We start from the raw sequence: 14,432 nt of genomic DNA, 5'->3' as shown, positions 1-14,432 counted from the left end.
GAAGAGGATTGCTAGTAGCGGCGTTGACCCCACTTCCAGGGTAGTTTAGGCCCGCCCTTTGGGAATCCCTCAGGGCAGCGATCTGCTGCTCGGCAGCCTGAGTCTGCAGCTGAAGGCGGTGGACGTGGCCGGCCCCAGGGCTTCATCCAAAACACTAACCGCTCTGTCTTTCAGCTTGATCTCATCCGTCTGGATGTACAAACGGGGAGCGCTCAGGCAGGCGGGCAAACTCATTTGCCAGAATTGTGACAAAAACAAAGAGAGCAACCGGCCAATTTTTTTCTGGAATCGACTAGAACACCTTTGCTGTGACAAAAGCGAAGCGAGCAACCGGACATTTTCTTCTTGTGAAATAGAATAGAATAGAATGCCTTAGGTGTCATTGCACTGCAGGTATACAACGAAATTGGGAACATAGCCACGCACCGCGCATCTGATCAGTCCTACCAGTCGGCGGATCTCCCTCTCGCAGTCTCTCTTGGTTCGGCTCAGCTCCTCCCGATGCTGGTGATGAGCCGATCGGAGCTCGGCCGCTCGGGACTGCCAGGCCTGCTGGGCCGCTGCCAGGGCTTCTTCCGCGCTCCTGGTGGAGGCGACACCGCTCGGTCTCCCGACACCGCCGCGTCTCCTCCACCTCCGCCAGCAAAGCGCCCCCCCTCCTCACCTGAGCAGACATTGCGCCACACCGGGCCGTTGAGACCGCAACGGAGCGCCGCGACGCTTACTGGGGACAAGCTACACAATACGGTAGCGGCCGCATCGAAGCCCGACGTGGCGTGCGGATAGTCAGACACGGATAGAGCGGATCACCTTGTCCATGGAGCCGTCCCTCAGGCTGAGGACCAAGGCATTCAGTCGCTGGATCTCTCCATCTTTGATTTTGATCACTCTCATCAGCTCCATTTCATGCTGCCGCAGTAATGTCTCCCTGGTAATGGCTAACTCTTTCTGCTTCTCCTCATGGAGTTTGCTTTTGAGTTCCGTCATGGCGGCGGTGGCACGGTGGTGCTCCGCCCGCAGGTCCTGACTTCTCTCTCTCTCCAGACAGCTGACCTGACATGACTTAGACTTAGACTTAGACAAACTTTATTGTCATCTTGTCTGCACATGGTGCATACAAAACGAAATTCCGTTGCATACGTCTTACAACAAAGTAGTGATATTGCAGTTGAATAGAAGTAACATATCCTATGAAAATATATATATATACATATATACTATATATATATATATATATATATATATTAAAAATAAGTATAAAGTGCAGCAGTGATAATTATGCAATAGTGCAAGTAGGCAAAACAGTATTCAAGAGTGTGCAGAGGAATGCTAAACCATGTATTAAACTTCTATTTAAAGGGTTTATACAAGTTCAGTAAAGTTGGTAGTGCGAGATAGTGCAAGATAGAGGTCCGTAGTGTCATAAAGTACAGTTCTGTGAATGTGTGATGCAGAGTTCAGTTTAGAGCTCAACAGTTCTAGTGTTCAACAGTCTGATGACAGCAGGGAAAAAGCTGTTGCAGAACCTGGTGGACCTGCAGCGGATGCTGCAAACCTCTTCCCAGAGGGCAGCAGGGAGAACAGTCCATGGTGGGGGTGTGATGGGTCATTGATGATGTTACGGGCACGGGACATGCAGCGCTGAGATGAAATGTCCTGAATGGAGGGAAGAGGAGCCCCTATGATCCTCTCTGCTGTCCTCACCACTCTCCTCACGTTCTTCCAATCGGAGGCGGTGCAGCCTCCACACCACACAGAGAGACAGCTTGTCAGAATGCTCTCTATGGTGCTCCTGTAGAACGTCCTCATGATGGGTGGGGGCAGGTGGGCTCTCCTCATCCTCCGCAGGAAGTACAAGCGCTTCTGTGCCCTCTTGACCAGTGCCGTAGTGTTCATAGTCCAGGTGAGGTCTTCTGTGATGTGGACCCCCAGGAATTTGGTGGTGCTGACCACCTCCACAGCTGAGCTGTTGATGATCAGTGGAGCGTGGTGAGGCTGTTTTTTCCTGAAGTCGACGATGATCTCCTTCATCTTCTCCTCATTCAGGATCAGGCTGTTTTCTCTGCACCAGCCCACCAGCTGCTCCACCTCCTCTCTGTAGTCCAGGTCGTTGTTGTCTCTGATGAGCCCCACCACCGTTGTGTCGTCTGCTGACTTCACGATGTGATTGGTGGTGAACCTGAGGACGCAGTCGTGTGTCATCAGGGTGCACAGCAGGGGGCTCAGGACGCAGCCCTGAAGGGAGCCTGTGCTGAGGGTGATGACATCAGAGGTGTTCTGTCCGACCCGGACTGACTGAGGTCTGTTGGTGAGGAAGTCTAGCAGCCAGTTGCGAAGGGGGGTGTTGAAGCCCAGGTGTTCCAATTTTCCTACCAGATGCTGTGGGATGATGGTGTTAAACGCTGAGCTGAAGTCCAGGAACAGCCTCCGCACATGGGTGTTCTTCTCCTCCAGGTGAGCCAGGCTCAGGTGAAGAACGGAGGAGATGGCGTCCTGAGTGGAGCGGTTTTGCCGGTCGGCAAACTGGAACGGGTCAAATAATAGGGGGAGTCTGGAAACGATGTGACCTTTAAGCAGCCTTTCGAAGCACTTCATCATAACCGGAGTCAGTGCAACAGGCCGGTAATCATTAAATGAGGTGATTTGAGGTTTCTTCGGCACCGGAATGATGGAGGCAGTCTTAAAGCACGCCGGCACTGTGGCTTGGCCCAGCGAGGTGTTAAAAATGTCTGTGATGACCCCAGCCAGATGACTTGCACATTCCCTGAACACACGCCCAGGAATGTTGTCGGGGCCAGGGGCCTTACAGGGGTTGACTCTCCTCAGGGTCTTCAACACATCGGCGGAGTCAAGGCAGAGTACCTCCTCTTCCTGATGGGGGACAGTTTTAACTGCTGGAGTGCCGTTTAGTGCCTCGAACCTCCCAAAGAAGTTATTTAGACCATTTAGAAAGTCAGCATCAACTACACCCACCGGGGGGGGGGAGGGTGAGTTGTAGTCTGTAATCGCCCGTATGCCTTGCCACATACTCCTGATGTTTTTGACGTCGTGGAAACGATCCTGAAATTTTCGACTGCGGTCTCGCTTCGCTATCCTGATGGCACGGTTCAAGTTGGCTCTCGCTGTCCTCAGTGTCTCCTTGTCGCCAGACTTGAAGGCAGAGTTCCGCGCTCGTAGCGTTTGACGTACCTCCTCAGTCATCCAGGGTCGTTGGTTGCCCCGGGTGATGATATTCTTAGTGGTGCTGACGTCCTCGGTGCATTTGTTGATGTAGGCTGACACAGTCATGGCACACGCATGTCTAATCTACATCGGGAAAACTGGGAGGGAGGGAGGCAGGCAGGGAGGCAGGCAGGGAGGCAGGCAGGGAGGCAGGCAGTGTCTGTCTGTTGAGGTTTTCACCTTGTTCTTCTCCTGCTGAAGTTCTAACTGGACGTCCATCAGTTTGGTTCTCAGCTCGTCATTGGCGGCCTGAAGGGCGTCCGTTCGCTCCGCCTTGGCCCGCCCTGCCGGAGCTCGTTTGGACATCTCTTACTCGAGTCTCGCCCGGTCGTCAGTCAGAGATCACAACATTTGTACCTGGAGAGCACAAACGCAGCGCTGTTTTCCACTGGCTTCGAACTCAACTTCAATCGGTACCGTAACTTACAACATCATAAACATAGAACTAGCTTGACTTATTCATTGAATAAATGCATTTGGTTCTTCAAAACTGCATCACGCAACATAGCGTGACCGAGACGGCCGTTATCCACCTGCGTGAAGTTATTTGGTGAAATGAATGAGATGTTTAAGACACCATCGTTCTGTCTCTATGTAGATGAAGGGAAATAATCGATTGCTGAAGGTCCAAAGGTGTTGTGATAAACAAATAAACATATTAGTGATTAGTGACATATTTGTGATAAACATATTAGGCAGGATAATCACATATGTTAACGTGACTGCCCACACTGTATTTATTTATGGTTATTTGTTAAATCGAGTACTGTTAGACATGAAATAGGAAGTGTTTAACATAAATGGAAGACGAAAGGGGTACTCACCATTGTAGCTCCTGCTGGTCAATGATACGAGCCTCTTCTTGCAGTGGAAAACATACAGCCAACAAACACCGTGGAACCTAAAGGAATGAAATTAAACATTAACATTTAGCCTCAACCAACATTCACAGATACAACGCAACGCAAACTACACAAACGTAAATCTTTTTAAACACAATGAGTTGTACTTACCGTGTACGCTCTAGACGGTCCACTTGCAAGCAGAAAATAAAGATATTTCTGTTGATAATCGTCGTGTTTGTATCCGGTGTCTCGCTCAAGGCCATTGCGCCCACAGATTTGAATTTTGGCGAGAGTTCAGCCTATTGACGTCATTTCCGCGGTGTAATACCCGCATATCTGAAACGGCAAAGTTAAGAGTAGAGTTAAATAAAGTTTTTAGTCAACGCAATAATTTACAACCGTTGACCAGTCGAAATAATCGTCGAAATTTGGCGTCTGTGGCTGGAAGCAGACGCCGAGTTCGACATTCCTCCCAAACGCCACACTCCCTCGCTTTTCAGGGCTAAAAAAAAACAGTTGTAATTACCTTGTACGCTCTAGACGGTCAAGTTGCAAGCTGAAAACAAAAATATTTGCCTTGTTAGTCATCGTGTTACTAACCGCTGTGTCTTGTTTGCCAGAACTGCCGCTTTCCTACTTCCTGTTGCAAGCCACGCCCACGGATTATAATTTTGCCGTGAGTTCCGCCTATTGACGTCATGTCCGCGTCACATGACTGCGACGTAATATTATCTAAAACTGTTTGTGCGGTATTGTGTTGTTCTGTGCGGTATTGTGTTATTCTGTGCGGCGTCGTGTTGTTCTGTGCGGCGTCGTGTTGTTCAGTGCGACGCCGTGTTGTTCAGTGCGGCATGGTGTTGTTCAGTGCGGCATGGTGTTGTTCAGTGCGGCATGGTGTTGTTCAGTGCGGCATAATGTTGTTCAGTGCGGCATAATGTTGTTCAGTGCGGCATGGTGTTGTTCAGTGCGGCATGGTGTTGTTCAGTGCGGCATGGTGTTGTTCAGTGCGGCATAATGTTGTTCAGTGCGCCATAATGTTGTTCAGTGCGGCATGGTGTTGTTCAGTGCGGGATGGTGTTGTTCAGTGCAGGATGGTGTTGTTCAGTGCGGCATGGTGTTGTTCAATGCGGCATGGTGTTGTTCAGTGCGGGATGGTGTTGTTCAGTGCGGCATGGTGTTGTTCAGTGCGGCATAATGTTGTTCAGTGCGGCATGGTGTTGTTCAGTGCGGCATGGTGTTGTTCAGTGCGGCATGGTGTTGTTCAGTGCGGCATGGTGTTGTTCAGTGCGGAATGGTGTTGTTCAGTGCGGCATGGTGTTGTTCAGTCCGGGATGGTGTTGTTCAATGCGGGATCGTGTTGTTCAGTGCGGGGTGGTGTTGTTCAGTGCGGGATGGTGTTGTTCAGTGCGGCATGGTGTTGTTCAATGCGGCATGGTGTTGTTCAGTGCGGGATGGTGTTGTTCATTGCGGCATAGTGTTGTTCAGTGCGGCATGGTGTTGTTCAGTGCGGCATGGTGTTGTTCAGTGCGGCATGGTGTTGTTCACTGCGGCATAATGTTGTTCAGTGCGGCATGGTGTTGTTCAGTGTGGAAAGGTGTTGTTCAGTGCAGGATGGTGTTGTTCAGTGCGGCATGGTGTTGTTCAATGCAGGATCGTGTTGTTCAGTGCAGCATAATGTTGTTCAGTGCAGCATGGTGTTGTTCAGTGCGGCATGGTGTTGTTCAATGCGGCATGGTGTTGTTCACTGCGGGATGGTGTTGTTCAATGCGGGATCGTGTTGTTCAGTGCGGCATAATGTTGTTCAGTGCAGCATGGTGTTGTTCAGTGCGGCATGGTGTTGTTCAGTGCGACATAATGTTGTTTAGTGCGGCATAATGTTGTTCAGTGCGGCATAATGTTGTTCAGTGCGGCATGGTGTTGTTCAGTGCGGCATGGTGTTGTTCAGTGCGGCATGGTGTTGTTCAGTGCAGGATGGTGTTGTTCAGTGCGGCATGGTGTTGTTCAATGCGGCATGGTGTTGTTCAGTGCGGGATGGTGTTGTTCAGTGCAGGATGGTGTTGTTCAGTGCGGCATGGTGTTGTTCAGTGCGGAATGGTGTTGTTCAGTGCGGCATGGTGTTGTTCAGTGCGGCATGGTGTTGTTCAGTGCAGGATGGTGTTGTTCGATGCGGGATCGTGTTGTTCAGTGCGGCATGGTGTTGTTCAGTGCGGCATGGTGTTGTTCAGTGCGGCATAATGTTGTTCAGTGCGGCATGGTGTTGTTCAGTGCGGCATGGTGTTGTTCAGTGCGGCATGGTGTTGTTCAGTGCGGCATGGTGTTGTTCAGTGCGGCATAATGTTGTCCAGTTTGCCATAATGTTGTTCAGTGCGGCATGGTGTTGTTTAGTGCGGGATGGTGTTGTTCAGTGCAGGATGGTGTTGTTCAGTGCGGCATGGTGTTGTTCAATGCGGCATGGTGTTGTTCAGTGCGGGATGGTGTTGTTCTGTGCGGCATGGTGTTGTTCAGTGCGGCATAATGTTGTTCAGTGCGGCATGGTGTTGTTCAGTGCGGCATGGTGTTGTTCAGTGCGGCATGGTGTTGTTCAGTGCGGCATGGTGTTGTTCAGTGCGGAATGGTGTTGTTCAGTGCGGCATGGTGTTGTTCAGTGCGGGATGGTGTTGTTCAATGCGGGATCATGTTGTTCAGTGCGGGGTGGTGTTGTTCAGTGCAGGATGGTGTTGTTCAGTGCAGGATGGTGTTGTTCAGTGCGGCATGGTGTTGTTCAATGCAGGATCGTGTTGTTCAGTGCAGCATAATGTTGTTCAGTGCAGCATGGTGTTGTTCAGTGCGGCATGGTGTTGTTCAATGCGGCATGGTGTTGTTCAGTGCGGGATGGTGTTGTTCAGTGCGGCATGGTGTTTTTCAGTGCGGCATAATGTTGTTCAGTGCGGCATGGTGTTGTTCAGTGCGGCATGGTGTTGTTCAGTGCAGGATGGTGTTGTTCAGTGCGGCATGGTGTTGTTCAATGCAGGATCGTGTTGTTCAGTGCAGCATAATGTTGTTCAGTGCAGCATGGTGTTGTTCAGTGCGGCATGGTGTTGTTCAATGCGGCATGGTGTTGTTCACTGCGGGATGGTGTTGTTCAATGCGGGATCGTGTTGTTCAGTGCGGCATAATGTTGTTCAGTGCAGCATGGTGTTGTTCAGTGCGGCATGGTGTTGTTCAGTGCGACATAATGTTGTTTAGTGCGGCATAATGTTGTTCAGTGCGGCATAATGTTGTTCAGTGCGGCATGGTGTTGTTCAGTGCGGCATGGTGTTGTTCAGTGCGGCATGGTGTTGTTCAGTGCAAGATGGTGTTGTTCAGTGCGGCATGGTGTTTAATGCGGCATGGTGTTGTTCAGTGCGGGATGGTGTTGTTCAGTGCAGGATGGTGTTGTTCAGTGCGGCATGGTGTTGTTCAGTGCGGAATGGTGTTGTTCAGTGCGGCATGGTGTTGTTCAGTGCGGCATGGTGTTGTTCAGTGCAGGATGGTGTTGTTCAATGCGGGATCGTGTTGTTCAGTGCGGCATGGTGTTGTTCAGTGCAGCATGGTGTTGTTCAGTGCGGCATAATGTTGTTCAGTGCGGCATGGTGTTGTTCAGTGCGGCATGGTGTTGTTCAGTGCGGCATGGTGTTGTTCAGTGCGGCATGGTGTTGTTCAGTGCGGCATAATGTTGTCCAGTGCGCCATAATGTTGTTCAGTGCGGCATGGTGTTGTTTAGTGCGGGATGGTGTTGTTCAGTGCAGGATGGTGTTGTTCAGTGCGGCATGGTGTTGTTCAATGCGGCATGGTGTTGTTCAGTGCGGGATGGTGTTGTTCAGTGCGGCATGGTGTTGTTCAGTGCGGCATAATGTTGTTCAGTGCGGCATGGTGTTGTTCAGTGCGGCATGGTGTTGTCCAGTGCGGCATGGTGTTGTTCAGTGCGGCATGGTGTTGTTCAGTGCGGAATGGTGTTGTTCAGTGCGGCATGGTGTTGTTCAGTGCGGGATGGTGTTGTTCAATGCGGGATCGTGTTGTTCAGTGCGGGGTGGTGTTGTTAAGTGCAGGATGGTGTTGTTCAGTGCAGGATGGTGTTGTTCAGTGCGGCATGGTGTTGTTCAATGCGGCATGGTGTTGTTCAGTGCAGGATGGTGTTGTTCAGTGCAGGATGGTGTTTTTCAGTGCGGCATAATGTTGTTCAGTGCGGCATGGTGTTGTTCAGTGCGGCATGGTGTTGTTCAGTGCAGGATGGTTTTGTTCAGTGCGGCATGGTGTTGTTCAGTGCGGCATGGTGTTGTTCAGTGCAGCGTAATGTTGTTCAGTGCGGCATGGTGTTGTTCAGTGCGGAATGGTGTTGTTCAGTGCGGCATGGTGTTGTTCAGTGCGGGATGGTGTTGTTCAGTGCGGCATGGTGTTGCTCAGTGCGGCATGGTGTTGTTCAGTGCGGGATGGTGTTGTTCATTGCGGCATGGTGTTGTTCAGTGCGGCATGGTGTTGTTCAGTGCGACATGGTGTTGTTCAGTGCGGCATAATGTTGTTCAGTGCGCCATAATGTTGTTCAGTGCGGCATGGTGTTGTTCAGTGCGGGATGGTGTTGTTCAGTGCAGGATGGTGTTGTTCAGTGCGGCATGGTGTTGTTCAATGCGGGATCGTGTTGTTCAGTGCGGCATGGTGTTGTTCAGTGCGGCATAATGTTGTTCAGTGCGGCATAATGTTGTTCAGTGCGGCATAATGTTGTTCAGTGCGGCATAATGTTGTTCAGTGCGGGATGGTGTTGTTCATTGCAGCATGGTGTTGTTCAGTGCGGCATGGTGTTGTTCAGTGCGGCATGGTGTTGTTCAGTGCGGGATGGTGTTGTTCAGTGCAGGATGGTGTTGTTCAGTGCGGCATGGTGTTGTTCAGTGCGGCATGGTGTTGTTCATTTCGGCATAATGTTGTTCAGTGCGGTATAATGTTGTTTAGTGCGGCATGGTGTTGTTCAGTGCGGGATGGTGTTGTTCAGTGCGTTATAATGTTGTTCAGTGCGGCATGGTGTTGTTCAGTGCGGCATGGTGTTGTTCAGTGCGGCATGGTGTTGTTCAGTGCGGCATAATGTTGTTCAGTGCGGCATAATGTTGTTCAGTGCGGCATGGTGTTGTTCAGTGCGGGATGGTGTTGTTCAGTGCGGGATGGTGTTGTTCAGTGCGGTATGGTGTTCAATGCGGAATGGTGTTGTTCAGTGCAGGATGGTGTTGTTCAGTGCGGCATGGTGTTGTTCAGTGCGGCATAATGTTGTTTAGTGCGGCATGGTGTTGTTCAGTGCGGGATGGTGTTGTTCAGTGCGTTATAATGTTGTTCAGTGCGGCATGGTGTTGTTCAGTGCAGCGTAATGTTGTTCAGTGCGGCATGGTGTTGTTCAGTGCGGAATGGTGTTGTTCAGTGCGGCATGGTGTTGTTCAGTGCGGCATGGTGTTGTTCAGTGCAGCGTAATGTTGTTCAGTGCGGGATGGTGTTGTTCAGTGCGGCATGGTGTTCAATGCGGAATGGTGTTGTTCAGTGCAGGATGGTGTTGTTCAGTGCGGCATGGTGTTGTTCAGTGCGGCATAATGTTGTTCAGTGCGGCATGGTGTTGTTCAGTGCGGCATGGTGTTGTTCAGTGCGGCATGGTGTTGTTCAGTGCGGCATAATGTTGTTCAGTGCGGCATGGTGTTGTTCAGTGCGGCATGGTGTTGTTCAGTGCGGCATAATGTTCAGTGCGGCATAATGTTGTTCAGTGCGGCATGGTGTTGTTCAGTGCGGGATGGTGTTGTTCAGTGCAGGATGGTGTTGTTCAGTGCGGCATGGTGTTCAGTGCGGGATGGTGTCTTTCAGTGCGGCATGGTGTCGTTCAGTGCGGCATGGTGTCTTTCAGTGCGGCATGGTGTCGTTCAGTGAGGCATGGTGTTGTTCAGTGCGGCATGGTGTTGTTTAGTGCGGCATGGTGTTGTTCAGTGCGGGATGGTGTTGTTCAGTGTGGCATGGTGTTCAGTGCGGCATGGTGTTGTTCAGTGCGGTATCGTGTTGTTCAGTGCGGTATCGTGTTTCTCAGTGCGGTATCGTGTTTTTCAGTGCAGTATCGTTGTGTTGTTCGTATTGTGTTTAACACTTAGCCTCTAACACTTAGCCTCTAACACTTAGCCTCTAGCATCTAGAAGGTAAATAAATAGGAAGGAAGGACTCACCGGTGACGTCTTCGCCCACGTCCAAGCGTTGTACTTTGTATTTTCATCCTTCTGACAGTGGAAAACATAGCCAACAAACACCGTGGAACCTAAACGAATGAAAGAAAACTATCATTTGGCCACAACCAACATTCACAGATACAACACAATGTGACGTGCGGGGTTGAGGTTAAAGGTTGAGTGCAGGGCCCTCGTTTTAAACTACTTTTTTGAAAAGGATTGGGAACAAGTAAGACGTATTTAATTTATTTAATGGGAAGTAGTAAGAGCTATTGAATTTAATCTATGTATTATATTCTATTGTATTGTATTCTGTTGTATTCTTTTGGATTGTATTCACACTAACCCCACTAAAACTTCAGCCCACAAAAACTCGCCTCTGGCGCCTAGCCTCTGGCACTTAGCCTCTAACACTTAGCCTTTAACACTTAGCCTTTAACACTTAGCCTTTAACACTTAGCCTAGAAGGTGAATAAATAGGGTTAAAGGTTGAGTGAAGGGACCTCGTTTTAAACTACTTTTTTGTAAAGGAGTGGGAACAAGTAAGACGTATTTAATTTATTTAATGGGAAGTAGTAAGACTTATTAAATTTATTTAATCTACTTTTCTTCCCAGGCAAAATTTGATGTGCTGCAATTCCAAATTTCCAAAGTGAATGAAGGAATGAAGTCCTTTAAATTATGATTTTGTATAAATACTAGGCATTAACACAAAATCGACGGCACAAAATGGGCAGACTTTACTTGTTTGAAAAGGACTGGTTACAAGACAGACTTTTTTAATTTATTTAATGGGAAGAAGACTTATTTAGTTTAATTGATCTATTTTTGTTCCCTGCCAAAATTCGATTTGCTGCAATTCCAAATTTCCAAAGTGAATGAAGGAAAGAAGTCGTTTAAATTATGATTTTGTTTAAATACTAGGCATAGACACAAAATCTACGGCACAAAATGGGCAGACTTTACTTGTTTGAAGAGGACTGGTTACAAGACAGACTTTTCTGATTTATTTAATGGGAAGAAGACTTATTTAGTTTATTTAATCTATTTTTGTTCCCTGGCAAAATTGGATTTGCTGAAATTGTATTTTGCCAAATCTTGCCTTGAGACCTGATAGGAAGTATTAAACGCTTAGTTAAATCAATACAAGTTGGTAATAAGAGCGAGTAATGTTGGTTGAACCGATGAATGAAGGTTGAAAGCAATTTAAATTATGACTTTGTATAAATACTAGATATTAACAGAACATCTACTGCGCGAAATGGGCAGAGTTTACTTGTTTGAGAAGGAGTGGCTTATTCAAAACTAAGATTTATTTAATCTGTTTGTTCCCAGGCAAAATTGGATGTGATGCAATTCCAAATTTCACCACATGATGGTGCCCAATTTTGACTTCATAGGACATATTAAACACTTAGCTTGTTATTATGTTCAAGGTAATCAGATTTGTTTATTATTCTAATGGCCTCTTCAAAACTATTCTGGATTACTACTTTGGATCTATTCTACATTACTTGGCAACAACATACTCTGTAACAGATTAGGCAGTATAATCATATCTGTTAACTTGAGAGTGCCCACACTCAATCTACTTATCGTGATGTTGTAAATCAATTACTGTTAGACATTATTTGTCTGATAATCTACCAAATCTTTGAATTGAAGAATTTGTGATTTAATTAATAGCTTGTTGTTATGTTAAGGGTAATCAGACTTGTATATAATTCTAATGGCCTTCTTTTGAAAACTATTCTGAATTACAACTTTGGATCTTATATTACTTTGCAACAATCTACTCCGTGACAGATTAGGCAGTATAATCACATATGTTAACTTCAGTGCCCACACTGTATTTATTTATGGTTATTTGTTAAATCAAGTACTGTTAGACATGAAATAGGAAGTGTTTAACATAAATGTTATGGCTACTCACCATTGTAGCTCGCTCCTGGTCAATGATACGAGCCTCTTCTTGCAGTGGAAAACTTGCAGCCAACAAACACCGTGGAACCTAAAGGAATGAAATTAAACATTAACATTTCGCCTCGACCAATTTTCACACGTACAACGCAACGCGGCTACACTTCTGCTATTACAAACGTAAATCTCCTTAAACACAATGAGTGTTACTTACCGTGTACGCTCTAGACGGTCCAGTTGCAAGCAGAAAATAAAGATATTTCTGTTGATAATCGTCGCTGCTCAGTGGCTCACGGCCATCGCGCCAACAGATTTGAATTTTGGCGGAGGTTCGGGCAATTACGTCATATCCACGGCACATGACTGCGACGTAATACCCGCTTATCTGAAACGGCAGTTAAAAGTAGAGTTACATCAAGTTTTCTTGGAACCTAAACGAATGAAAGAAAACTATCATTTGGCCACAACCAACATTCACAGATACAACACAACGTGCGGGGTTGGGGTTAAAGATTGAGTGAAGGGCCCTCGTTTTAAACTACTGTTTTGAAAAGGAGTGGGAACAAGTAAGACGTATTTAATTTATTTAATGGGAAGTAGTAAGACTTATTAAATTTATTTAATCTACTTTTCTTCCCAGGCAAAATTTGATGTGCTGCAATTCCAAATTTCCAAAGTGAATGAAGGAATGAAGTCCTTTAAATTATGATTTTGTATAAATACTAGGCATTAACACAAAATCGACGGCACAAAATGGGCAGACTTTACTTGTTTGAAAAGGACTGGTTACAAGACAGACTTTTTTAATTTATTTAATGGGAAGAAGACTTATTTAGTTTAATTGATCTATTTTTGTTCCCTGCCAAAATTCGATTTGCTGCAATTCCAAATTTCCAAAGTGAATGAAGGAAAGAAGTCGTTTAAATTATGATTTTGTTTAAATACTAGGCATAGACACAAAATCTACGGCACAAAATGGGCAGACTTTACTTGTTTGAAGAGGACTGGTTACAAGACAGACTTTTCTGATTTATTTAATGGGAAGAGGACTTATTTAGTTTATTTAATCTATTTTTGTTCCCTGGCAAAATTGGATTTGCTGAAATTGTATTTTGCCAAATCTCGATTTGAGACCTGATAGGAAGTATTAAACGCTTAGTTAAATCAATACAAGTTGGTAATAAGAGCGAGTAATGTTGGTTGAACCGATGAATGAAGGTTGAAAGCAATTTAAATTATGACTTTGTATAAATACTAGATATTAACAGAACATCTACTGCGCAAAATGGGCAGAGTTTACTTGTTTGAGAAGGAGTGGCTTATTCAAAACTAAGATTTATGTAATCTGTTTGTTCCCAGGCAAAATTGGATGTGATGCAATTCCAAATTTCACCACATGATGGTGCCCAATTTTGACTTCATAGGACATATTAAACACTTAGCTTGTTATTATGTTCAAGGTAATCAGATTTGTTTATCATTCTAATGGCCTCTTCAAAACTATTCTGGATTACTACTTTGGATCTATTCTACATTACTTGGCAACAACATACTCTGTAACAGATTAGGCAGTATAATCACATATGTTAACTTGAGAGTGCCCACACTCAATCTACTTATCGTGATGTGTTAAATCAATTACTGTTAGACATTATTTGTCTGATAATCTACCAAATCTTTGAATTGAAGAATTTGTGATTTAATTAATAGCTTGTTCAGGGTAATCAGACTTGTATATAATTCTAATGGCCTTCTTTTGAAAACTATTCTGAATTACAACTTTGGATCTTATATTACTTTGCAACAATCTACTCCGTGACAGATTAGGCAGTATAATCACATATGTTAACTTCAGTGCCCACACTGTATTTATTTATGGTTATTTGTTAAATCAAGTACTGTTAGACATGAAATAGGAAGTGTTTAACATAAATGTTATGGCTACTCACCATTGTAGCTCGCTCCTGGTCAATGATACGAGCCTCTTCTTGCAGTGGAAAACTTGCAGCCAACAAACACCGTGGAACCTAAAGGAATGAAATTAAACATTAACATTTCGCCTCGACCAATTTTCACACGTACAACGCAACGCGGCTACACTTCTGCTATTACAAACGTAAATCTCCTTAAACACAATGAGTGTTACTTACCGTGTACGCTCTAGACGGTCCAGTTGCAAGCAGAAAATAAAGATATTTCTGTTGATAATCGTCGCTGCTCAGTGGCTCACGGCCATCGCGCCAAC

This window comes from Syngnathus floridae, unplaced genomic scaffold, assembly GCF_059516105.1.
Source record: "Syngnathus floridae isolate MCC-2025c unplaced genomic scaffold, RoL_Sflo_1.0 HiC_scaffold_48, whole genome shotgun sequence".
In the NCBI taxonomy this organism is placed as follows: domain Eukaryota; kingdom Metazoa; phylum Chordata; class Actinopteri; order Syngnathiformes; family Syngnathidae; genus Syngnathus; species Syngnathus floridae.
Note: the sequence above shows the minus strand (reverse complement) of the source record.